This window comes from Parasteatoda tepidariorum, chromosome 6, assembly GCF_982258835.1.
Source record: "Parasteatoda tepidariorum strain Cologne lab strain chromosome 6, Ptep-v5.0, whole genome shotgun sequence".
Classification (NCBI taxonomy): Eukaryota; Metazoa; Arthropoda; class Arachnida; order Araneae; family Theridiidae; genus Parasteatoda; species Parasteatoda tepidariorum.
The window spans coordinates 104,566,577-104,591,882 of NC_141760.1; the positions used below are offsets into that span (position 1 = coordinate 104,566,577).

At 30.5% G+C, this 25,306-nt stretch overlaps 1 protein-coding gene across 2 annotated transcripts in view; it reads right to left on the reverse strand.

The window, feature by feature from the left end:
* The window catches only part of Cda5 (Chitin deacetylase-like 5), an 81,706-nt gene that overhangs the window by 51,255 nt on the left and 5,145 nt on the right, over positions 1-25,306 (reverse strand). Inside the window, exon 1 of one of the 2 annotated variants that reach the window (XM_016063742.4) lies at positions 7,231-7,355. The exons of the other annotated variant lie outside the window; for it this stretch is intronic. The gene's annotated coding sequence lies outside the window, so the exon portion shown is untranslated. Of the gene's footprint in view, positions 1-7,230; positions 7,356-25,306 lie in introns of those variants that run through there. 2 annotated transcript variants of the gene reach the window in all.

Genomic DNA, 25,306 nt, shown 5'->3' on the forward strand with positions numbered 1-25,306 from the left:
ATAGAGAACAACACACAGAGAGGGGAACATCCATGCCCTGAGCGGGATTCGAACCCGATGCCACTGGCTTCACCGTCAGGCACGCTGACCGCACGGCCACTTGGCCGGCTATAACTGATAGGTAGAAGATGAGAGGTTGGATAGATGTCCCAAACGTACATAATTTATCTATACACATTTAATACTAATTTCTAGATTTATTTATACGAACATGTGAGAGTCTCAACCCTGGGACGCAATGTCATCAAAAGTTTTTAATAGCAAAAATCCTGGGTCTAGGCTTAAAAAATAAAATAACTCTGGTACAATAAAACTGGTTTTGGAAGTACATTTTAATTACCATTCAAACGCATCAAATAAATGCAAAAACTGATTTTAACTTTTTAACGTTAATACTCATTTACTAGATTACGAAAAAATCCTTACAAAGAAATTCATTGTCATGTACAATGAATAAAAGCAAATAAATCCACAGTTTGGTTTTGGAAAAAGTGCTAATTTGATTTATTATTCGTCAAATGCGCATTTAAAATAATTGTCATTTTTTTAACGATAGATGTTGTATTAAAAACATTTTAAGAACAAATTCACCATGATACCGGAGCCTGACAAAGGCAGGGGCATACGGGGCAGTTGCCCTGGGCCACACATCAGAGGGGATCCCAAAATCGAATAGAAAGTTTATTTTAGGTTTACTTCTTTAATGAACTTTTTTTTAAACAAAATATCAGTACAGTGAAAGAATCCGTCAGTTTTATGTTAGCTTCTTCTAGCAAATCCATCGTATGAACACAAAAAATCTATATTTCGCAAATTCATGGCTTTCTCAGCTCGCAATTACGAAGGACAAATTTGGACAATCAAAAGCTGTATTTTTATATATCGCAAAAGGAAATACGTTTACAAAAATACAGGCTTCTGATTGCCTTAAGGCAGCCATCATTATTGCTAAAATTTAGCTGAATTCCGCCCTAATGTCAGCAAGGACAGGAATTTTTCGCAGCTAGATCTCGAAGTTAACAATCTGAAAATAACAGTCAGAAATGATGGACAGAGAATCAATAAAATGGACAGAACGATATTTCGTCTGACCATTGGAGGGTGGGACTTGATAGCTATTTTAGGTTCTAGTCAATTTTCTTGTTATATATGTACAATGAGGTGAAAATTTAAATACCTCCATAAAGTTTGGTTCTTCATTACTGAAGCAGTGCCCTCCCCCCCCCTAAAAAAAAAGTTTTTGCCCCGGGTCCCAATTAGGTTAAGTCGGGCCCTGCATGATGCCATACGAACTAGTAAGAGACAAAAATTAAATCCACTCTCACTTGTACAATTAGAGTTAATAATGCTTACTTATTGTATTCATTTTTCACTGTACGATTTTACAACTCGAAATACTTGAAATTCCACTTATTTAAGAAGGAAAAAAAAGCGGATCTGCTGGCGGCTAGTTATAAAATAAGTAATAAAATAAAAATAATATTTAAAAAAAAAAAAACATAAGAAAGTCTAACGCTTAATAAAATGTCATCTTTATACGGCCATAAAAGAACAAATGAAAAAGAAAAGAGTGTAGGATACCTTCTATGAATAAAAAAATAAACGAATTAGAATAGTAGGCTTAACGAAAATTATCGTCCACTAGCTACCATCACAGAAGCAAAAAAAAAAAAAAAATTCAGCCGCCAACATCTGACATAATCAAAGCCCACGTTCCCAATCTTCTCTAATTTGGCGGGCAGTCTTTTGTTGATTATTACATTTCTACAAAAGGAAAGAAGATTTTCTACCTTTGCAAGATCGTAGGTAGTCGCCGAATGACATTTTCGTTCAAATCAATGTACTTCAGTCCATAATTCGAAAACAGTTAAGTATCTTGAAAAGCAAGGTACTTATCGGTCATTCGCGATCGCCATTTTGGGTAGTACCGTCTTTACGCATGGGCACATCCGGGCACTGCCAGGAGCCCCAGGCACTCAGGGGGCCCTTAAAAATCTCACTTTTTATAAATTGCATTAAAAAAATAAGAATAAACAATAAACATTTAATAAGAATTAACTATAAACATTTCCTTACATATTATTTAAAATAAATCTATTTTATTGTATAATGTGTGCATTACTTTTTCTTCTACAAATAGAGATTATCATGCAAAAACACCAATAATTTGAATAGTTTATTACCAGAAAAATCTTAAAAAGGCAACCGAAATTTACTTTTCTACATTTTTAGGTACCTGGGCATTGAAAGATGTTTTAATGACTGTTTAGTTTGACAAAATAATTCATACCTATCAATTTTTTTTTCATTTGTTATACCTTATGTTTATTTAATTAACTTCCATGGTTTCGAAAATTATTTTATTATTTGTGGATTACAACTTTTTATCATATAATTTTTTTAAAAAGAATTATGCTTAGTTTAAAAATGCTTTATTTGAATTTTTGGGGAAATCGAAATGTGTATAAATTTGTTAAAATTATTGCATATCTTAAAAGTGATTTATTTTGGGTACGTGAAGTTTTTCAAAACGCAAAAAAATTAGGAATTAAAACAACACCTTTAAAAAAAACACACAAATTTAGCATTTTCTAAAGATGACTGAAACATAGAGTCATTATAGAGATAGAACGATATTTACAAAAATATATATTTTCGATTAGAGTAATATTAGATTTCTATCCTGCCTAAAATAAAATGAGCAGTACGGTATTAATTTCCAAATAAAGAACGAGCGTCAAAACACTTAATCCGTCGAATAGCTCAATCCGAAATCATTCAAAAGAAAATTTTCTTTTGAGTCTTATAAATTAAAATATCGTTCTCTTTTTATTTTATTTATTTATTTGTTTTAGATCATTGTTAACCATAAATATAGGTACACAAATTAATCTTTAGAAAGGAAAGAAAAATCCTCTCAATTATGATTTAATATTTACTAAGTTAAAATCAAATTTGCATTTTTGTGTTCTAAGTTTGTGTTTTCAGTTCTGGAAGGTTAATTGTCAAACGATTTCCGACTCAAAAAAATTGCGTCCCATTAGCGGATGAGGTTAAGCGTTACTTCCTGTAAAATACCGTTTTGGTAAACGTAAGGAAACCAATTGTCAAACAATTTGTTTACTTTATCAGTCATTTGCTTATGGCTGGTACATTATTATAATCCAATCAAAAACCTTGCGTTTGTAAACACAATTTTGTGTGCCATGTTTTGAATGTTACAGTAACACGTTCATTAAGTTAATGAGACACCTGTTACTCAAAAATTCTAATGAAATGCAAAACTACGGCAATGAATTCGAAACAAGCGATCACTAATTTTTTTCCACTTCCTTTTATTAAAATTTCATAAGCACTTACTTGTCTTTGGTGCAATGATAGAGTATTATTTTTTTTATTATATGGAAGAAATAAATGGTTTCTTGAAGCTTGCAATAAGAAAGAATTCTTTAATAAGAATTCTTTTTAATATATATTTTCTGAACTGAATTTATATTCGGATTGAAAAATAAAAATATAAATTATTGGTATAAAGCTTTTTAAAAAATATTTTCAGTTCAGAATTTAAATTTTAATTTTAAAAGTGGATGATAAAATTGAGACTTTAAGTTTATTTTTGAATTAATCATACCGTTTATTTTTTTAATAAGTGCCGAAATATTTTAATTTAATTTTAGCCAAGTTTTAAAAAGAAGTAAAAGTTTGTGAAGTTGTGTAAGTAATAAGTAAAACTATTTAATAACACATGAAAGTGTGCTACTTACAAAACATATTTAGGAAAAACAATTGAAGAACATTACAGAAAGAAGATTTATAGATGAAATTTAAGTGGATGTTAGAAACATTAAGTTTTAAAAATGTAAACAGCTGTTTACGAAACATCGTTTCTCATTAAAATTGTCTTATTTTATGGTCTGACAATATGTGGAGTTTCACCTCAGACACAAAATTTTATTTTATTTAATTTTATAACCGTCGTTGAACAGTCGACCCAATTTTTTGGGTTTACTACAACTGATGTTCAACTTCGTATCCTTGTGATTTTGAACCCAATCCAGAGGACAAGAGAACTCTTGGATCAAGTACTAGGAGAAATTTTACCTTGTAAATGGAACTAATCCGCATTTGCGTTACACAGATAGGAAAACCACGAAGACCTCCCATGGTTAGCCTGACAGCAAGGGGGTACAAGGGACAAGCATAGTTCGCCAACACGTAGGGAAGACGACAGATTTTAGTTTACATAGGTCGCCAACAATATAGCTATGATTATCGACCACGATAATACCACAAATATTATCGGTATCAAAAAGATAAAATCTCGTATTTTATACATTATACTGATAACGATAATATCGTGAGTGTTGAAAACTTTTATTTGCGAAACGAAATTAATGAACAATAAAAGAAATAGTATAAAAGAGTTGAATTCGTAAAAAAATTACATGATATATTGTTAAATATCGTTTTTTCTTGACAATACATCGCGGTATTAAAATCAGTAATCGAAACCCATGTTTGTGTTGGCGTGGATCAGGAAAAAATAATGGGCTGCCTGTGAACTGTGTATTGGCCATCTTCTTATCCCGTTATTAATTTCATGGAATTAATGTATTTTTTTAGAATTTAGTTCAGATTAAATAAATTAGTTATTGTCCAATGTATCTATAAAATCTTCTCAGTGTACCAATAAAAAAAAAATTCAATTGATTTTATGGAACCAAATTTTTTACTTATTCTAAAAGCTATTTTAAAATTAAACTAAGGCCCCAATTTTTTCGGGTTTTCTGCGACAAATTTCCCTAGCACTAATAGCATTAGGATATTTTTAATTATAACAATTACTTATTTAAAGTAACAGAAACGTTGTGTTTACAGAAGAAAGTATAGAATAAAAATATATAAAAAATTTTAATTGTAAAAATAATTTTTTTTTTTAATTCTAATAAAATAGGCGACATTCTCGCATTTTGTAAGCGGAAAAATGCACTAATTATTTCCGCTTTCGAATTTCCTAAATAATTACACAAATTAATATTCGTAAATAAATTAAACGGTAACAAACTAAAATTCGTACATAAATTAAAAATCGCAAAACCCGTGCATTAACTCTCAAAATATAGATCACGAATCACGCGAATAGGACTCTTTAAAAAAGAGATACTCAAATAAGTGTATGTAAAATATTTTGTTCTTAAAAGAAAAAAATAATGAAAGAAAGTTCATAATTTCTAGAGCGAACTATCTTTTAAGCCTTCGCGATATCTGAATTTTTTTACTTTATATTACTAATTTGAAATTCTAGTTAATTATGCAGATAAGGAGAACCAAAAAATAATTATGCAGAAAAGGAGAACCAAAATTTTTCCTTTCCCAAAATGAAAAATCTTTCTGCAAAAACTCTAATGTTCTGCGACAATTTCGCCTTGTCGCCGCAATTCTGTCACGGGGAACTTAGGCGTAAGCTATTTTAAACCTAAACTAAGGCGAAAACCTAGAATTTATAATAAACGTGAAACAAACTGAAAAATAAATAAAATTTCAATCAAGTTTACAAAGATTTTAGTGTTAAATTATTATTAAAACTTCTATATCATTTTCGGGCGAAGAAAACAAAATCACCACATGTTAGGAATCAGAATATACATAACCCGTATGAATTAAATGAAACAGTTAACTTCTCGTTTTAGTTTTCATTTTCTACTCTCTAACCCAGTCGATACGGTCCACAGACATCAGCAACTTACGCTTCAACAAGATAAGCGGAAATATTGCATAAATGGTACATATCGATATCTGATTTTGAGATTATTTTAAGTACTCTTTTGTTTTCTATTACTTCCTCCCGGCAATGTTACCAAATCAGTTTCAATGAGGTAAAAGTTTGTTGTAGTAAGACAAAAATCTAAAAATGAAATCGAAACTTATTTTAGGCTTAACTTACGATTGTTCCAATATTATTTGAATCGTGTAAAGGATGGTACAAAATGTCTATTTTGTTTTACTTGTTCCATTGTAGTAAATTTTCTTTCTTTTCAGGGGATGTTCTAAAGAAGAGTTTTTAAGGAAGTACTAAGAACAATAGTTTTTCATTCTTTTATGCATCCACGTGCTTGAGTTGCATTCATCATACTTTAAGTCTTCTACAAACTTATCTTGCGTTATTCATACAATTATGCTCGGCAAATAACTTCCTGATATTTACTGATTTTAATTTTATTATTCCTTTTTACTTCGAACAAAATTAAAAAACTTCACTATAATTTTATTAACACTTACTCAAAATCACTTGTTAAACATATAAATATTCACTTTTCTGTGGTGCCTTTGAGAAAATGTATAACTGAGGACCCAAAACCGCCTCGCTTACATTATTGGGGAAATTTTTTTTTTTTCTTTTTAGAATTTTGATCCTAGAAACAAAATAATTAACAAGTGTTAAAAATTTTTTCTTTTTTTTAAATTTGATATCTATGCATTTTTTGATGTAATCGTGAAAAAAACTCAAATTAAAAACAGAATTAAAGGATTTAAGATATTCATCAGTCGATATTTGTTTTCAAAGTTCGGTAACGGAGTAGCAGTAAAAATAAAATAAAAAACAGATATTGAAATGAGGGAAGCTGATTTTAAAAAAAATAGATTTTTAAAAAAAAATTGAGTTGGGTTTGCGTGTTACTCAGAATACATTCACGTAATATTTGGGCAATAATGTCTTAGCTCAGCACACGCCATTGTAACGCCAGAGGGAAGATAATTTTTTTTAATGAAAATAATTATTATATTGCCTTCAGAAATCCTTAAAAACCAGATTGCTCAAATTGCATTAAATTATAGAAAAAGCAATTTTCCAAATTTGCACGATTTGCCAGTCGGATATTACTGTAAATTTTTTTAACCACATAATTTTGAACGAATAGTTTTTACAGTGAACATAATATAATGAAAATATCTTTCAAGATTAACTGATGTGTACGTGAAGTTTGTTAATTATCTTCAAGAACTATAATCCTAATATTAATTCTTGACTTGGTAAAAAAAAAAAAAAAAAACTATATTAAGTAATTACAGACTGCTTAGTAATGAGTCAGAATTTTATGCTTCTCGAATCATTCATTTTTATTTTAATGTTTGAGCTATTTATCTAACTGTTTGCTTTTGTTTATAGGCTATAAAACCTAAATTTGTACTTTTATACTTACTATTAAACAAACTATATAAATCACTTACTATTAAATTCACTTGATATAATTCTTCATTTGCTTCAAAAAAATATGAAGATAGTAATATAAGTCAACATGTTTCGAGAATCGAAACATGTTGACTTATATTCTCAAGAATCGTCAGGCGGAAACGATTTTATTGTTTTATTGAAATTACATACATTTGCTGACTTGTGTGCTCAATATATAGGCTTATAAGTCATTGTCAAGTAGAAAATACAGATAGAACAATTCAGAGAAAGACATCACAAAGAATACATCCAGGGTTACGGCGGGATTCGAACCCGCTACCTCCACGCTTAACAGAGCGTTTGGACCGGCGATACCGCTCGGCCAGGGAGGCCCCTGCGGAAACGAGGGTAACAAAATTGGCTTATAAGAGAATACGTTAAGTTGCCACCGAAAAATGAAAAATAAAGGCGAAAAACAAAACTAGAAAAACCGCGTTAGCCGAGAGTGAAACAGAAAATTAAAAATAAATAGTAGTAGTAGTTCATTTACGTCGCACTAGAGCTGCACAACGGATTATTGACGACGGTCTGGGAAACATCCCTGAGGATGATCTGAAGACATGCCATCACAATTTTGATCCTCTGTGGGGGGGGGCACTTCGGTAGCCCAACGACCTGCACGCGAAGTCGAGCACTTTACGGTGGAACAGTTTGACGAGGACCCATACCGCACACCCTCGATCCCTACGCAGACTGATCCAAGTGGTCACCCACCCGCACACTGACCGCAGCGAGTGATGCTTGACTTCGGTGATCTGATGGGAACCGTGTCTTAACGATCAGTCTACTGTGGGACTAAATACAAATAAAAGGTGCAAGAACAAAACTATAAAAACTGCAGTGACCGAGAGGGGCAAATCAGGTTAAAATGCATTTCCGCGCCGTATGGAAAGGTGGCGATTAACTTATGCTCAAAATCGGCATACATACGAATACATCAAAATTCCAGGATGTCACAGGGGTGGAAGGAATTTTGGGATTATCTAAATTAATCCTTCATTCGACTAACTATTAGATTATCGCTTAATAATTCACTGTTAAGCAAATATTGGTTACTATTAGATGTACACTAACTTTTACATACTCAGACTTACATGCAAAAAGTGTGCCGTTTGTGGAAAAATCTTTTTATCAGTTTATGAATAACATTTCTCTTTAGCTTTTTAAATTATTAAGTACGGTGAGAAAGATAGAACTGGCTTTTAAGGTCACCTATTTTAACCCATGCATTTCCCAAGTAGTAGAAATCTTAAGAAAATCAGAATTTTTTACCACGCTGCCAACCTAATATATCTGTGGTATATCATCATTATATAGTAATATATATAGACATAATTTACTTTTGTAGGACAGTTAAAAAGAAATTGGAAATGCAAATCCTACGAAAATAATGCAGCCTACCTTTTCACAGCTGGTGAAAAAAATCGCCAAGCAATAACAATTCAAAAAATTAAGTGGAGATAGGGTCATATGGAAGTTGCAAGTTATAGTCATTAGCATAATTTAACGCATATTTTACAATAAAACCTTTCTTGCCAGCTAATAAATCCAGTAGTCTTAACACATTATTAAAATATCCTTTTTAGTTCAAAAGATGAATTGTAAATGTTCCCTATTGTCAAGTGAATTGTCACTTCCTTTTTTTCTTCTGAAGAATAATACAATAGCAAATCCCTTGTAAATAACAGAGAGGAATAAAATGTTATATTTTGGCGACGATTTTGTTTCCTTTTAATAATTTCCTCTGTCATATAAAATTCAATTGTTCAATATCCGACAAAATTGCCTTTTACTCACAGCTAATCCTATTGTTCAGTTCGCCCAACAATTCAGTTTCATGAAATCGGCCATTAGTCGAAACAGAGTAGCATTTATTGTCTTCTTTAATACGTTTGACAAATAAAAATTTCAAGTGACGTCATTACTTTCGTATTGGGGGGGAAATCAGTGTCGTCATTAAAAGTAGTCTTTTTGAGAAATGAACAATTCCTCAAAACCATCGCCCTCTTCCGGATTCAAAGACAACAAAATAATAAAGAAATGGTGTTTTAAAGCACTTTAAGTAGAGCATACAAAAAACAGCACGCTATCTTTTATGTCATAATTTTTTAAACCTTAAAAAAAAATTTAGTTTATTGGAATGATATAGCTTACAGCTCGGGGAAGTTTGTCGCAAATCTTAATTAACTCGCGCCAAATCATATTTGTATGAAATATTTTTGCATAAATTAGTGATACTCATATTAAATATAGGTGAAAATACAATAAAAGCTCGAAATAGCGAGTATGGCATACATTATGATAAGTTCGCTTTCAACACAATCTTCAAATCTTGTCGTGGTGGCTCAGGGGATAGAGCGTTTGCCTTCCAATGAGGTGAACCGGGTCCGGATCGCAGCCATGGCTGGTAGATACGAATTCCACACCAGGCTCGCACCAACCGCAGTGCTGACGTAAAATATCCTCAGTGGTAGACGGATCATGGGTTTTGCCGTCAGGCTAACCGTGGGAGGTTTTCATGGTTTTCCTTTTCATGTAACGCAAATGCGGGTAAGTTCCATCAAAAAGCCCTCCTCACCGGCAAATTTCGCCAAATACTTAATCCAGGAGTTCTTTGTCTTCTGGATTGGGTTTAAAATTACAGGGCTGCGGAGTTGGACATTAGTGGTCGTTAACCCAAATATTGGGTCGGCTGTTTAACGACGGATATAAAATAAAATAAAAATTTTCAAATCACAGTTAATATGACATTAAAGAAACAAAAATAGTATGCTTATAACGAGACTTTTAATTTGGGGGAATTCTCAAAGTTTTGAAATGTCTACAGCAACACCCAAATACAAGTTTTATCTGTTTCCTTCCTGATGTAAATAGAATGTATCGCCCATCAGATTGTCGATCCTTTTTCGACTAACTAGAGCTCTTAAATATTCGCCGGAGTTGGTGACAATGCCAATATTAATCGTTTTCTGACCACGACGACACAAAATTTATTTCCCTATTATCGCCAAAGAAATGTCATCCTCACTTAACATTTTGAGCAGGCAACCTACTGTTCTCAAATATCTATTATCTAGATCTCAGTACTAGACAGTAATGAAATTATTTCCTAACCGCTATTACAAGAATAATTTATTGTTCCATTCTTGCAAAAGGTTAATGAAAGTGCTTTCCTATTAATTAGAATGTTTAAAAACTGAAATCTGTGCTAGATGACAAAAATAATAATCACACCGCTTCAAGAATTAATATCGTTATTTTATTGCTAAATAGAATTTATCAGCAAACGTAATTTCAACAACTTAAGAGTGTTCATTTTTATCTGAGTCAACAAGAGTTCCCTGAATGATGCAAGCTAAATTTTGAAAAAGAATTTTGAAGAAAAAGAGTTTGAGAGAATTTAGTTACCAGGTGGCGCACTTAATAATTTTTTTAATTTTTAATTACTTTCACTTTCTGAAACTGAGTTCCAATTACAAAAATCACTTAGAAGAACAGATATAAAATGTTACGTAATGAAAGTTTCTCTTTATTATTATTTGTGAATCTAAATTTAGAGAAGTATCGTCGTACCAGTTTATTAAATGTACCGAAAACCGACATAAACTAAATGAAGCATAACAAAAAAAAAGGAGAAAATTATAAAATATAATAAAAATTACGTTTCGTTTTGTAAGTTATCACAAAAGGAGAAAGTAATTAAATTTTTATCAGATTTAAAACTAAACCAAAGCAAGACGTTTAAATTTTTTAATCAACTTCGGTCACCGTTGAAAATCCCCCCCCCATACACACACACACTTATTTCCTTTAACCTTCTTGTACTCGATAACTTCGATACATAATTAGATTTTTTAAATTCCACGTGGCTTCATGTCTATCTTTGTGTTAAGTCACTGTGTAAAAATATAGTGAAATAATTGAGATCTTTGAAAAAGAATCTTTATGAACGAATTTAGAATGTGTCACTTAAGAAAATTGATACTTGACGGCCTTGGCTTACTCTAAATAGAATGGAAAGAACAGTTGCTAACGTAAACAAATGTTACGTTTCAACAACCAATCAGGATCAAGATACCAACACTACGTCACTTGCAGATATCCCATTGATATCAGTAGTTTTCAAAGAGAAAGAAAAAGGAATGTGCGACTATGTTCCAAACGCACAGTTAAAAAATAATTTTAAATTAGACTTTTTATTTATTTATTATCTTTCTGTTAAAATGCATCTTTTTAATAATCAGCCAACCTATAATTCATAAAAATTTTACTCTGATTTTTCCCTAAAATATTGCCCTCCTTTTCTGCGATGAAAATTTTTGTTTTCAGAAATCAGCATTTAACCCCGTTTTTCACTCCATTTCAAAACAATTTACTCTCTCTCCATTGTTTGTCATCGGAAACAATATTAAGTCGTAAGTTATCACGATAGGCATTGCGGCGCGGAAATATCGCCAACTACAAATTATGATTTCCCAAAAGACGGTTTGCATATTATTTCCTACTTTTTTTCGAGAAATAAATAGCGTTTTTCAGATCATGCGTGTTATGTAAAACCTTCTTTCGAAAAAGTTGCAAATGTTTTTTTTTTAAATTTTTTTCTTTTATGAATCGTTGCTCGTGAAATGAGATCACAGGAAGTCGCTTTTCGATTTTCCCTTTCCATAAATTTGCATTTCATAGTGAAATGCCAGGTAAGAATATGATTAACTCGATTTCAAATTTAAAACAATAATGTGAATTAAAGATAATGAAATAATTCCGTTGTAACAGTGCGCACTTGTTAAGCATACATATTTCCATGTAATCTTTGGTAGTTTTTTAAATACAGAGCCCGTATCGCACATCGAATTAGTTGAAATATAATTCTTTCTCCTCTACTTCTTTTACTTAACTAAGATTTATTATTTGTAGATTTATTTATAGATTTGTATGGCCTGTTAAAGTTGAGCAAAGTTTCTCCACAGTTAGAACGTGAAGTTAATTAAATGCCTCGAAGAAACGCATAGCATACGTTGATCATTTACCTAACTTACATTTATGATTTGTTTATATATTTTATTGCAACCGTGATATATTTTTGCTTCGTGCACCTGATGGCAACTTCGATGCATAATTAGTTTGCTTATGATCTGCATGGCTTCATGCCTGTTTTTTTGTTAAATAAGAAATATATAGTGAAAGAATGGAAATCTTTGTGTAAGAATATAGAATGCGTCACTTAAGAGAATTGATACTTGGCGAGCTTGGCTAACTCGAAATGGAATGTAAAGAAGTGTTGTTAACGTAAACAAATGCCACGTTTCAACAACCAATCAGGATCGAGAGACCCACGTCACTTGCAGGCAGTGGTTGGAAAAACTACATTATTCTGGTAGTTTACTACGACTACAACTTTGTTACAAATGTAGTTAACAACAACTACTACTATTTTTTTAATGCAGTGAATAAAAACTACTTCAGAATTGTAGCGACTACTTAAAAAAGACAAACTTAGCTGGTGAATTAGAATTTTTTGAATTAGAAAATGGCTTAGCAATAATTAAGAAACATTTATTCATGTTCACAAAAGACAAATCGTTACTCCAAATCAGGGCTCGAAAAAACTCAAAAATTTTACCCGTCCCCGAGGACAGCTTGTCCAACAATGTACCCGTTCTCCTTTGAAACTAACCCGTCGCTTCTAAATAAATAAAAATATAATTTTCTCTTATTTATTACAAACATTTATATAAATTGCACAATGAATTGTTACTAGGATTACAAATACTAGGATTGCATTATACAGTAATAAAAGGAATACTAGGTTACTAATAGGAACCTAGTATTTCTTTTATGAAATAATTTAAATGACAAATGTCAAGTTATCTGGAATGTCAATTTATCCGAGGGTACTGTGTTTTTTAAATGAACCAAATATGACGTTTGCCAGTTCCACAATCAAGCTAGTGATTTACAGAGGTTTCTGCACAAAAATCTGAAAGGGGTTTTCCATTTAGGTAGATGTTCATAATTGCATTTAACGCTTCTTGTTTAAGACCAGTAAGTAATGTGTTTTTTTTTTTGTAAGTTCATTGCTGAAAAGTCCCTTTCAACCGCTGCAGTATGGGAGACAGAGAAAACATCAATTCCACCATGCACAGTATGTTGCCGTATTTCTAGATTAGAGGATCATTTTAGAAGTGAGGCGCTAGACTCTTGTAAGATAATAAAAATTGAAAATGTATCACCAACATTAACGGGAAAATGGCCGTCGGCGTGGACGTCGGATTCGAGAAATTCGTTGCCCGCGAGGAATTTTTGACCGCCGAGGACGGGCGGGCATGGTTTTTCGTTTCTTAATTTCCTTGACGAAAGAAGCTTCGTAAAACTTATTCTATATAATATATATCGTCTGCTTTAATATATAATATAATATCGTCTGCTTTTTTATTTGTCAGGTTCTACGCATACAATCACTAGAAATGCATTGGAAAGTGTGATTTTGAAAAGGAAATTATAAAACTGAAATGGTCGAATGGCTTTTCTTTAGAATGAAATCTAACACATTATTTACATGCGTAAGAAATCCGTAATGAATGTAGCATGCATTATGAAGCAGGATTAGAGAGCGTCAAGGTCTGCGGAGTAGAAGTTTGTTGTAGCCTGAAATAACTGAACCGTAAAAGCAGATTTGATAAGAAATTCAAAGTGAAAATCTCAACTGATTCTGGCATGTTTTTACCGCCAAATAACTAATAATAATAAATAAATAAAAAAAAAGTAGGTCAACCACGAAGGCTCGAATGGATAAATGAGTAAAAGTGAGAGAAAAGTTGACATTATTAAAAAATCGTTTGCATTTCAGGTATTTCAGATTATGTTTAATGATCCGATCAGGCGTCTGAGAAAGCATTTTTCTCTTGAAGTGTCAGAATACTGGAGAGCCATTTTAATCTATTTCGTCGCCATTAAAAGTTATTTGAAAAATAATCTATAGTCCCTGGCCAAATTATTAGACGGACTATAAGATTCTATGTAAAATCTTAATTATCAGGTGATACTATACAGCTTTATTGTTTTTACCCTACTGAAACCGGTTTACACTTGTTTACGTTCGCGTATCAGTGTGTTAAATTAGACGATATATAATATAAATAAGACTATTAGATAAATTAGGCGATATATTATATAAATATAGAATATATATTACATCAGGTATTATATTAGCATATTATAATAATTAGACCACATTATTAGACCTCACTGTAGTTTTTTAATAATTACATGTTTTACACGAGTTTATTGGCAATACTTTTATTTTTAAACATTCGCGTAATGAATTTTTATTCTTATTGGATTAGATTTTTTATTTACTGGGATAGGAGATTTTTTACATACCTATTTGTATTTATTTTTAACGTATTGTTTTACAATGTTAACCAATTGATACACGAACGTAAGCAAGTGCAAACCGAATAAAAACAATACAGCTGTATAGTATCACGTGATTATTAAGATTTTACATCGAATCTTATAGTGCGTCTAATGATTTGACAAGGAACAGACCCAAATGTTTCTCGAAATGTTTAAAGGGTTTTTATTCCCACGCCATTCACACCCATCGGAACACATTTATTTCTCATCAAGAACACACACACTTTCGCAACTTCATAGTTTTGCGTAAGAAATGATGGAACACTTTCCTCTAAAACGAGAAAACGATGGTCACTCGAAACTAGATCATTCAACCTACTCTGGCCATCTCATCTTCTTTCATCGCAGAATGATATTCAGCCCCGAAACAAAAGATAAAAAGGAACTCTCTTTAAAAGATCGCCAAAAATTAACCTGTATCTAATGGAATGGAAGAGAAACTCAAGGCCAAACTCAAATCGCCTAGGGAAAGTGTGTCAGATTTTTTCAGGCTACTGGATCATCTTCAAAAAAATGAAATGGCGGAGTTAATATGATACAATAGGGATTGTTATTGTTCCACCTCATGCTAATGACCTTTGCTTATCGAATTTATTGTGAAAAAAGAATAAAATTTAATTTAAAATACAGCCATAATAATATAGGTGTTGCTTTTTTCTATTCAAATAATATATACGAGATTTAGGAGATATTTAGTTGCATTCGAAACAAAATTGTAATAAAATAATTTTAAAATGTATGCATTAAATGTTAATTATATATTTCTTTTTTTTTAAACAAGCGAGCACCAATGTATTTTACTTAAAAAGTAGGCTTGCTGTCGTCCTGGGAAAATAAAAAGAACTTGAAGTACAATTTTTAAATCGATGTTCGAAAACTTACTGCTTTTCCTTTTTAACTACAGGAAATTAAAATGCATTTCTTTTCTGAGAATTCTAAATTAGAAAGGTTAAGCGGTGATTTTTCATATGTCTTTTTAGAAACGTTACTGCCGGTTATTTTATTTATTTATTTGTTTATAGTCTATTAAAGGGAAAGATTCAGTGTTAAAATTTGACATGCAAATACATGTATATTGAGCTCACAAGAATTCGTGTTTCAAATTCAATTGAATACATGCACTTCAAAAAGACCTCATACCCACACATGTGACCTATGACCTAATCTTTTTCAGCAAAATGGCGTATTAAAGTTGAGATGAGTTTCTCTACATAAGTTGGAATGTTAATTAACGATGATTAACTACAGAGACCTATCGTACTTCGAATTAGTTGAAACATAATTCTTGCTCGTCTACTTCTTTTACTTAACTTAGATTTATTATTTGCTTATGTATTTTATTGTAACCGTGATATATTTTGGTATTGTGTACCTGGCAACGTCGATGCATAATTAGTTTGTCTATGTTCCACATAGCTTCGTGTTAAGTATTGGTGTAAATATACAGTGAAAGAATTGAAATCTTTGAGAAAGAATCTTCGTGAAAGAATTTAGAACGTGTCACTTAAAAGAATTAATACTTGATGGGCTTGGTTAATTCGAAATAGGATGGAAAGAACAGTTGCTAACGTTAACAAATGTCAGATTTAAACAACCAATCAGGATCGGGATACCTACACTACGTCACTTGCAAGTACCCCATTGCTTTTAGGTTTACTGAAGAACGAAAGGGGTTAAATAAAAAGGTTGTAAAATAAAGTATATTTTCTTCAAAAGCACCTTAATGATTTAAACACAACTATCCTTAAAAAAATAAAGAATGACTATATTTTTATCATTTGCAACAGAAGTTTTTACACACCTTAAGGCTGTTTTTAGATGATTTTGTCAACTTATGAATTAATGCTTTTTAACGAATAACAAGGGTGCCCATGACCCCCCCCCCAAAAAAAAATTGATGAATGTCTATCCTTTTACAAACAATAAAAATACATCAGGAGGGTCCAACCTACCTTATTAATTAAATTCCCATAGTTAATAATTAGTAACTGAAGAAAATAGCTCATAAACAATAACAGTTTTTATAGCAAACAAAAATAACAATAACATTAAATGATTCCGAATGAATCATAGTATTCCAATATATGGTTACAATTAACCATAAAACAAGTTACCAAATCAAAGTTAAATAACCCAAAACGATGAGCACGAAAGCAAAAAGAAAAAAAAAAAGAGTTCAGTGTGCGGGGGAACGGGGTTGCCGATACCAGCGAAAATCTAAATCGCCAACAACATCTAAAAAATTTATTTAAGCGATAACAAAGTTTTTCTGTATTCTCTTAGCTATAGCAGATCTATCTTAATTAGATTCGCTGTTAAAAATATTTTTCCAAAACATTATTTTTAGAAAACAAAATTAGAGACTATAATACAATGTTTCTCACAAATTCTTTCAACCGATTCATTCGATTCAGGCCGTTGCGCTGAGCCTAAATTTTATGTAATTAAACATTTATTAAAATGCAATCAGATATTTTTAAAAAAAAATTAAATTATATGCTAGGATTACATGAGGTGTGGTGAAAAGAGTTTTTAAAATTTGGCATAGATATATTTTTTTAATCATATTTACTATACATTATATATATTTACTATACATGCTTTATACATATTTACTAATACATTATCATCATTAATCATCCTACTGAAGTGCAACTGTAAAAAACAACGCGAGTGCTTCACGCAGCATTTCGATAAAAGCTGCTTTTCAAAGCTATCAAGAACAACAACAACGAAAAAGAGAATTGCAGAAAACTGATGAAAAAAATTGCAATATGTAAGCTTTTCGATCAAAAATCGATTTTGAATTGATTGTTGATTTTTCGCTGTTGATTTTTCTATTGCACGGCAGTATTATAGTATATTATCATATATACGTATATATGCATATATACGTATATATCATATATAATATATACGTATATATCATCATTCAGCATTACTCTCTAAGGATGTTAATTTTATGATAAACTAAAAATAATGATGAAATAAGAATAACAAAAACGACCAAATTTTTAATTTTAATATGCTGTTTTTTTTCTTCTTTAATAGTCATTTTTTCCAAAATTATTATTTTTATATGATTATCGTATCGCAATATAATAAGTGTGATTATAGGCAAAAGAAAGTTTTCAAAGAGCTTATAAAAGAGTAAAAAATATAAGTATCGAAAAGTATAAAATTTGAAGAGATCCATTTCACAAACTAATCCTTCCATATTAATTGATTATAAAATATTCAATACCTTCTACAATATTCAATAAATTAAAAAAATATTTAACTAATTCAAGATAAATGTTTTTCGAGTGCTTTTTTTCTGTTTACCTGTGAGAACATCCAGCATCAAGCACGCCGGAGACGTTTTTTTTCTTCTTCTTTCTTTTCCTTTTCTTTAAGTACAGATTTGTTTAGTGTCTTTTCGGCAAAACAATTTGTAAAACCCCCTTAAAAAATCTGAAGAAAAGGAATAAACCAAAAAACAGTTTAAAAATCCCTCTCATCCCCAAATATATAAGAAAAAAATGCCCTCTTAAATAAGCAAAATGTTCCTTAATTTTAATTTACAGTTTTAAAACTACAAAATTTTAGAAAATATTTCTTTAAAAAAAAAAAATCCACTCCCAAGAATAGCTATGGCGCCAATTTTGGTATCCTGCAGTGGATATATGCTTTATATCGAATAATATGTTGTTTTTTTTTAAATAACTTTTTAAGTTAAATTTTGGAGATCTTTAAGCCAAATCACTATGCCAAATAACGAAAAATAGAGCAAAATGTCAAAAAAAACTATGGTTTTGCAAAAAAAAAAAAAAAAACGTTTTTGATTTAACTTTTTATTGCTTGGGAAGTTACAACTAACGCTGCATTGTCGTGGCTCACGAAAATAGTGATTTATCTATTAATTTTAATAATTTTTATCGAGGTCAAAAATTTCGCCTACCTGGCGATTTTTTAAAAAAAAGTATATCAGCTGCTTATAAATAAAATATTTCAGTAGATTGTTAAAGCCCTGATAATTCCTTACGACCAAATAAATACAGTTAAAAAATTCTAACTTTGCCTCCTGTTTAACGCATTTAAAACAGGAGCTTTTGATTTGACTTGGCGAAAGATAAATATTCGTAAATTTCTTTTTTTAAAAAGAATGACGATTACTCATATTTCATGCTATAGAAATCCTTAATATAATACTATTATACCTGCCCAATATTTGCAAGAAGAAAAAAAAAACTTAAAATAATTCGATGAAAGAAGAAAGTGTCTTTTCATTTGTCTTGGCGACAGATAAACATTCTTAAATTTATTTATTTATTTATTTATTTTTTTAAATGACTATTACTTATAATTCATGCTATAAAAATCCTTAATATAATGTTATTATACTTGCCCAATATTTGCAAGAAGAAAAAATAATCGAAATAATTCGATGAAAGAAGAAAGTGTCTTTTGATTTGACTTGGCGAAAGATAAACATTCTTAAATTTCTTTTTCAAAAGAATGACTTTTACTCATATTTCATGCTATAGAAATCCTTTATGTAATATTATTATACCTGCCCAATATTTACAAGAAGAAGAAAAAACTCAAAATAATTCGATGAAAGAAGAAAGTGTCTCGGCGGAAATGATAGCGATATATTATATCGATTCATTGTTGCGGAAGACTAGACATTTCTTTCCTTTCCACAGGGCGAGGAATGCCTTTTAGAACTGGGTTATTGGGTTGATTTTTCAATAACGTTCATTTTCGATGTTGTGAAAAATTAATAAATGAGAGGAGGCCACCCAATCAGGGTGGGGTTCACCTGTATCTGCTATAAACCTCTCTCTTGTTCGATCTAATTTTCACTCTTTTTTTTGTGAGGTGTTTACATTGAGTGCGCAATATTTGTTCTTAAGTAAATTTTATTCGGGTTAAATTTTATGGTAAATTCCTGGAAGAACGTTTGTGTGTTAGTCTTTTCTTTTTTTATCCATAAAATTTCACATTACTAATAAAATCAGTATGCACGTACTAAATATACCCTGTCTCGTAATAAGAAAACCAAACAACAACAAATCGAACGAAAAAATAGAAAGTAAAACTTGTCAAGAAAACAATTTCAATTCGTCTCCAGTTGGGTTCAAAATTGGTTCAATATGGGTCCTATGAGAACATGCACCCATGGGCCAATATTGGGATGTCTAGATTTTTTAAGATTGGTCCTAGAATGGCCTATATAGGGTCTACATAGGCCAATATAGAACCTACATTGGTTAATTAAAGTGGCTGTAAAATATCAGGTGAATCGGAAAATTCTATATAGGGCCAATATCGGAAAAATAACGGCCCTGTGAACCCTTATCGAGCCAAGATTCATGAACATTAGCCCAACGAGGGTCCAAGTTATTTTGCTGCTAGGGATATTAAGCGAGCAGTGAATTTATATGTATATCTACATAGATGATTTTAGAAATATTTTTAACATTTACTGAAAAAAAAATTTTATTTAATTTTTTTTAACATTGATGATTTTTAAGATAGCATTGACATTTCCTGAAAAAAAAATTAATTTTAAAAATTCTTTATCAAATATAAGAAGATTTTTAGCAACGAATTTTTCCCGATTTGGATTTCCACGTGGTAAAAATATTTTTAATGCTTTTAAAAATATATTTAAATACATTTTTATGTGTATTTATTTAATGCATGAAATATTTATTAAAATATATTACAACATTTAATATTTCAGCATTAAAGGCTGAAAATTTTCAAATGTCATCAGGCCAAAATTTGCAATGATATAAGATGCATGTTTTGAGAGTGCCATTTTACAAGCAACGACATTAATTGCTTTTAAATTGTTCAATAGTATTCAGGTTTTTTGATGCTTAACTGAATCAAACAGAGTTTTACTATTAAAGAAGAGGAAAAGATAGTTACATTCACAAAACTTTAAAAAAATATTAGATAGTTACAAAACTTTTTAAAAAGTACGTCCATTTTTTGAGGCTAACTAATATTGTCTACGAACAAAAACAATAATTCTAGCCATGGATGACAGCAATTTTTAAATATATGATGTCATGAAATCAAAAAGAAAAAGATTATATATTTTTAAAAACATTTTGCTCGTAAAAAAATAATAATAATAACGAAAATTTCTAACATTTTGAAACGCAATTCAAAACGTCAAGAAAAGAAGAAAAAAACTATTCAAACTCAAAGTTATATGATATTGCAGAAAGAAAAAAAAAACATCGCTCTTACAATTGCATATTCTTAAATATTTACCAAATACAGCTTATCATTAACATAATATTACACAAGTTTAAGCCATTTTCTTTAGAATAGTGCATAAAACTAATACCAACTTGATCTAAAAAAAATTTAATCAACCGAATGCTTGGGCGTTACACTGTAAGAAAAAGAAAAAAAAAGAAGAAAAAATATGCAGTATTACTAGAAAAAAAAGTTTTACGCTCCGTTGCAAGTTAAGAAAAAACCATTGCTACTTAGGATTTAAGTAATCATCCGCGACATGTATATAGATCCGTTTGATTTCGTTATCAAATATGCTTTAAAAACAATTTAAAATCTTTTCAAGGTTAAACAAGTCAAGACAAAAATTTAATTCGAGCTATCTTTTGCGATTATTAAAATTAAGTTCTAGTTTCGAAGTCTTGCTGTAATCCTAAACTTGGCGACATATTTGGATAAATAAGGAGAACATTCATTCTTGAAAAGAAACAACTGTATAACGTTGCAGGAGCATGGGATTTGATTGGACCACTAAAAATGACGCGTATTATGTTGACATGCCCTTAACAAATCAAATACGAAATGAGGAATTTTTACTTTTGTTTCACTGTAGAAGAAAATCATTTGCAAGAAACAATATTCTTTCATCAGTTTCTTTACATGTGAACGGAAAGACTCATATTTCGTACGATTTTTAGAAACTAATTTTATTAATTCTTCAATACGTGTTTTGTTTCCTCATAACACACTATTTAGGAAAGAAAGCAATAAGAAGACTGCAACGTCATTTCAAGAGTTGGCAACGTTGATATATGTTCGCGCTGGGAGCTTGGCATCCGTTTTTGACGTTTTATTTAATCGCCAAATAAATTTTTTCATCACTCGAAATTATGACTGTTTTCCAACATAAACAAACTAACTAAAAATAAGAAAACAATAAACTGAAATAAAATTTTTAAAGAATACAGTTTTAGGTAAACTAACTGCACTTTCGAAATTTACTTTTATCCCCATCGAAAATTTTCCACGCTTTTTGAAACTGACGCGCTGCAATGTTATTCGCACAGAAATAAAATAATTTTCTCACTTTTAGTCTACTTGTAAATTATTATTTATTAACAAAATTATTTATTTATTTAAAATACTTTCTTAAAAAGAAGAAACAAAATTAAAATTTTTTTAAAAAATTAAAACCACAAATATGTATTTTTGGGTTGCTCTGATTTCACAACTGGGTTAAATATCAGAGGGCAAAAATATTAAAAGAAAGAAAATAAATTTTTTTCTCAAAAGTCTGTAATTTTCTTTCCGAAACGTATGTCCACGTAATTATTTTAAAGGACATGAGTTAAATTTGAGGAAATGTACTAAAAAATAATTGCTTTACAAGAAACTATTTCGTCCGCAACAAAAGGAAATTCAGTAAATAAAAAATAAGTTGAATGTTTGCGAGGTAAACTTTAATTAAACAGTAACAGGATAAAAGAATTAATTAAAAAAAATTGTAATGATCGTTTGACTTTTAAATATCGTTTGACTTTTTTCGGTTAAATTCAAGGAATGAGAACCGGAAAAAGTTTGCCATTTTTGGATCAAGGACGAAAATTGGACGTTCTTTCTCCCCTGGACACGAGTTTACCTTGAAGTTGACATTTCTGTCACGAACTGGAACATTTTTAGTTTTTCGGTTGACGCGATTTACATTATTCCCAGAATATTCTACTTTATGTAAGTGAGTTCCCAGAAATAGATAAATAAGTTAAAACAATTAAATTAAACGTTTTCTTTTTTTTTGTACAGTGATTTAAGTTTATTAGCAAACGTTCAATTAATTATAGAGTAAAATCAAAGTAGTTGTTTGAAAATAAACCTCAACAAAATAAATATAGAACGAAAAACTAACGAATGACAAAAAAAAAACATTTGTTGTTCAATGATCTAAACATTTAAAAATTAAAGATGTAAATAATTTTTATACAACAGAAATAAATAAATAAAATTATTTTTTTTAAAAATCAAGTTAAAAACCTTTTTTTTTTTTTTTTTTAAATTTTATAAAATATGACTAAGTGCACGTAACTTAAAACGTCTTATAAGATGAATCTATTTCGTCTTTTAGTTAAGAAAAATTGAAATTATTCTTTTTTCCAAAAAAATATTTCAATTGTTATAAATCATTATAAAAACTAAATTTACTGCATTCCTCATAAACCAACTACACAGTGCCTAAGTAACATATATTACCCAAAAACGTCCCAAATTACTGGCTTAGAGTTACTTATAAGTTTTTTTAATTTTTTTCAATTGAAAAAAATGTACTATAAATCTATTTTTCGAACCGCCATTTAACTTTTTTTTAGATTTATGAAAGTTTTAAAAATCAGTAGCTTCAATGACTAGTATCTCAATGGCTACAATCAAACAACAAATTTAAGTTTTAAGTATCAGATCATAAATTATTACAGGTAACAAATTTCAACTTCTTCTTATTCCCACCTGGTTAATAAATGTGGGCATTCGTCGCTAAATTTGGTAGACGAATCACAATTTCTCCATCACTTCACATTTTCTAGATACTTAGGTTAAGATTTCTAGATATTTTTTTTAATTTGGTAGACGAATAACAATTTCTCCATCACTTCACGTTTTCTAGATATTTAGGTTAGATTTCTAGATATTTTTTAAATTTGGTAGACTAATCACAATTACTCCATCACTTCACATTTTCTAGATACTTAGATTACATTTCTAGATATTTTTTAAATTTGGTAGACGAATCACAATTTCTCCATCACTTCACATTTTCTAGATACTTAGGTTAGATTTCTAGATATTTTTTAAATTTGGTAGACGAATCACAATTTCTCCATCACTTCACATTTTCTAGATACTTAGGTTAAGATTTCTAGATATTTTTTTTAATTTGGTAGACGAATAACAATTTCTCCATCACTTCACGTTTTCTAGATATTTAAGTTAGATTTCTAGATATTTTTTAAATTTGGTAGACTAATCACAATTACTCCATCACTTCACATTTTCTAGATACTTAGATTACATTTCTAGATATTTTTTAAATTTGGTAGACGAATCACAATTTCTCCATCACTTCACATTTTCTAGATACTTAGGTTAGATTTCTAGATATTTTTTTAAATTTGGTGGACGAATCACAATTTCTCGATCACTTCACATTTTCTAGATACTTAGGTTAGATTTCTAGATGAAAGTAAAGGCGGCCGGGGCGCATCATGCCCGTTTTTTAAAAGTGAAATAATGGAAGATATTTATAAAAACTGAATTCATGAAAACAGTAAAAATAACAAAAAATAATTAGCTTAGTGTAATTATTCAAAGCTTATCTTCAAACCAATGTTGCCGAAAAGGACATTCATTAATTAATTCATTTCCTTTAAGTAAGAATAAAAAATTCACAACATTCTTCTTCTTAGTAATAACTTAACAAATTTTACGTGACGTGACGATTTTAAAGGCTATTTCAAATTCTACAACAAAAAAGGAAGGAAAAAAAATGAAATTTTGTATTTTTCAACCAGATGCTCTTGGCTAAAACCACTTTTTCAGATTTGAAGGTGAACACCGATTTCAGGTTGCTCGCTTTATTATCAGAATTTTAAAGTAGATCTTAATGAGATTGAAGAAAATTGGGCATAATTTTTATTTTTTAGCACTTTAAGAAATTGGAATTGAATAGGAAATTAATGGGGAATGATGTAAAGAATATTTTTTGACAGAATACCCCTTGTTCTGATTTCTTTTGGGTTAACATTTTAAACATTATGGTGGGTTTTTTATTTTATTTTATATCCGTCGTTGAACAGCCGACCCGATTTTTTGGGCTTACGACTACAAATGTCCAACTCCATAGCCTTGTAATTTTGAACCCCATCCAGAAGACAAGAGAACTTCTTGTATCAAGTAGTGGGAGAAATTTCCCTTCGTGGTGGACTTTTCGATGAAACTAATCCCCATTTGAGTTACATGGAGAGGAAGACCACGAGAACCTCCCACTGTCCAGCCTGACGGCAAGGGGACTCTAACCCATGATCCGTCTAGCACTGAGGATATTTCACGTCAGCACCTGTAGTCGGTGCAAGCCACAAGCGGCATTCGTATCGACCAGCCATCGCAGGGATTCGAACCTGTTTACCTCATTGAAAGGCGAATGCTCTATCCCCTGTGCCATCCCGGTTCTTACGATGGCAAGGGTCTGTTTAGAAGAAATTTGGGTCCGTTAACGGACCCTTCACAAAATATCTTTTCATAAAAACGGACCCTTCACGAAATATTTTAACTTAAAAACGGACCCTTCACAAAATGATTTTTCTTTTAATCGGACCCTTCACAAATTTGTTTATCTTCATTATTCTTTTGTTAATCGAATTAACCCTTCCC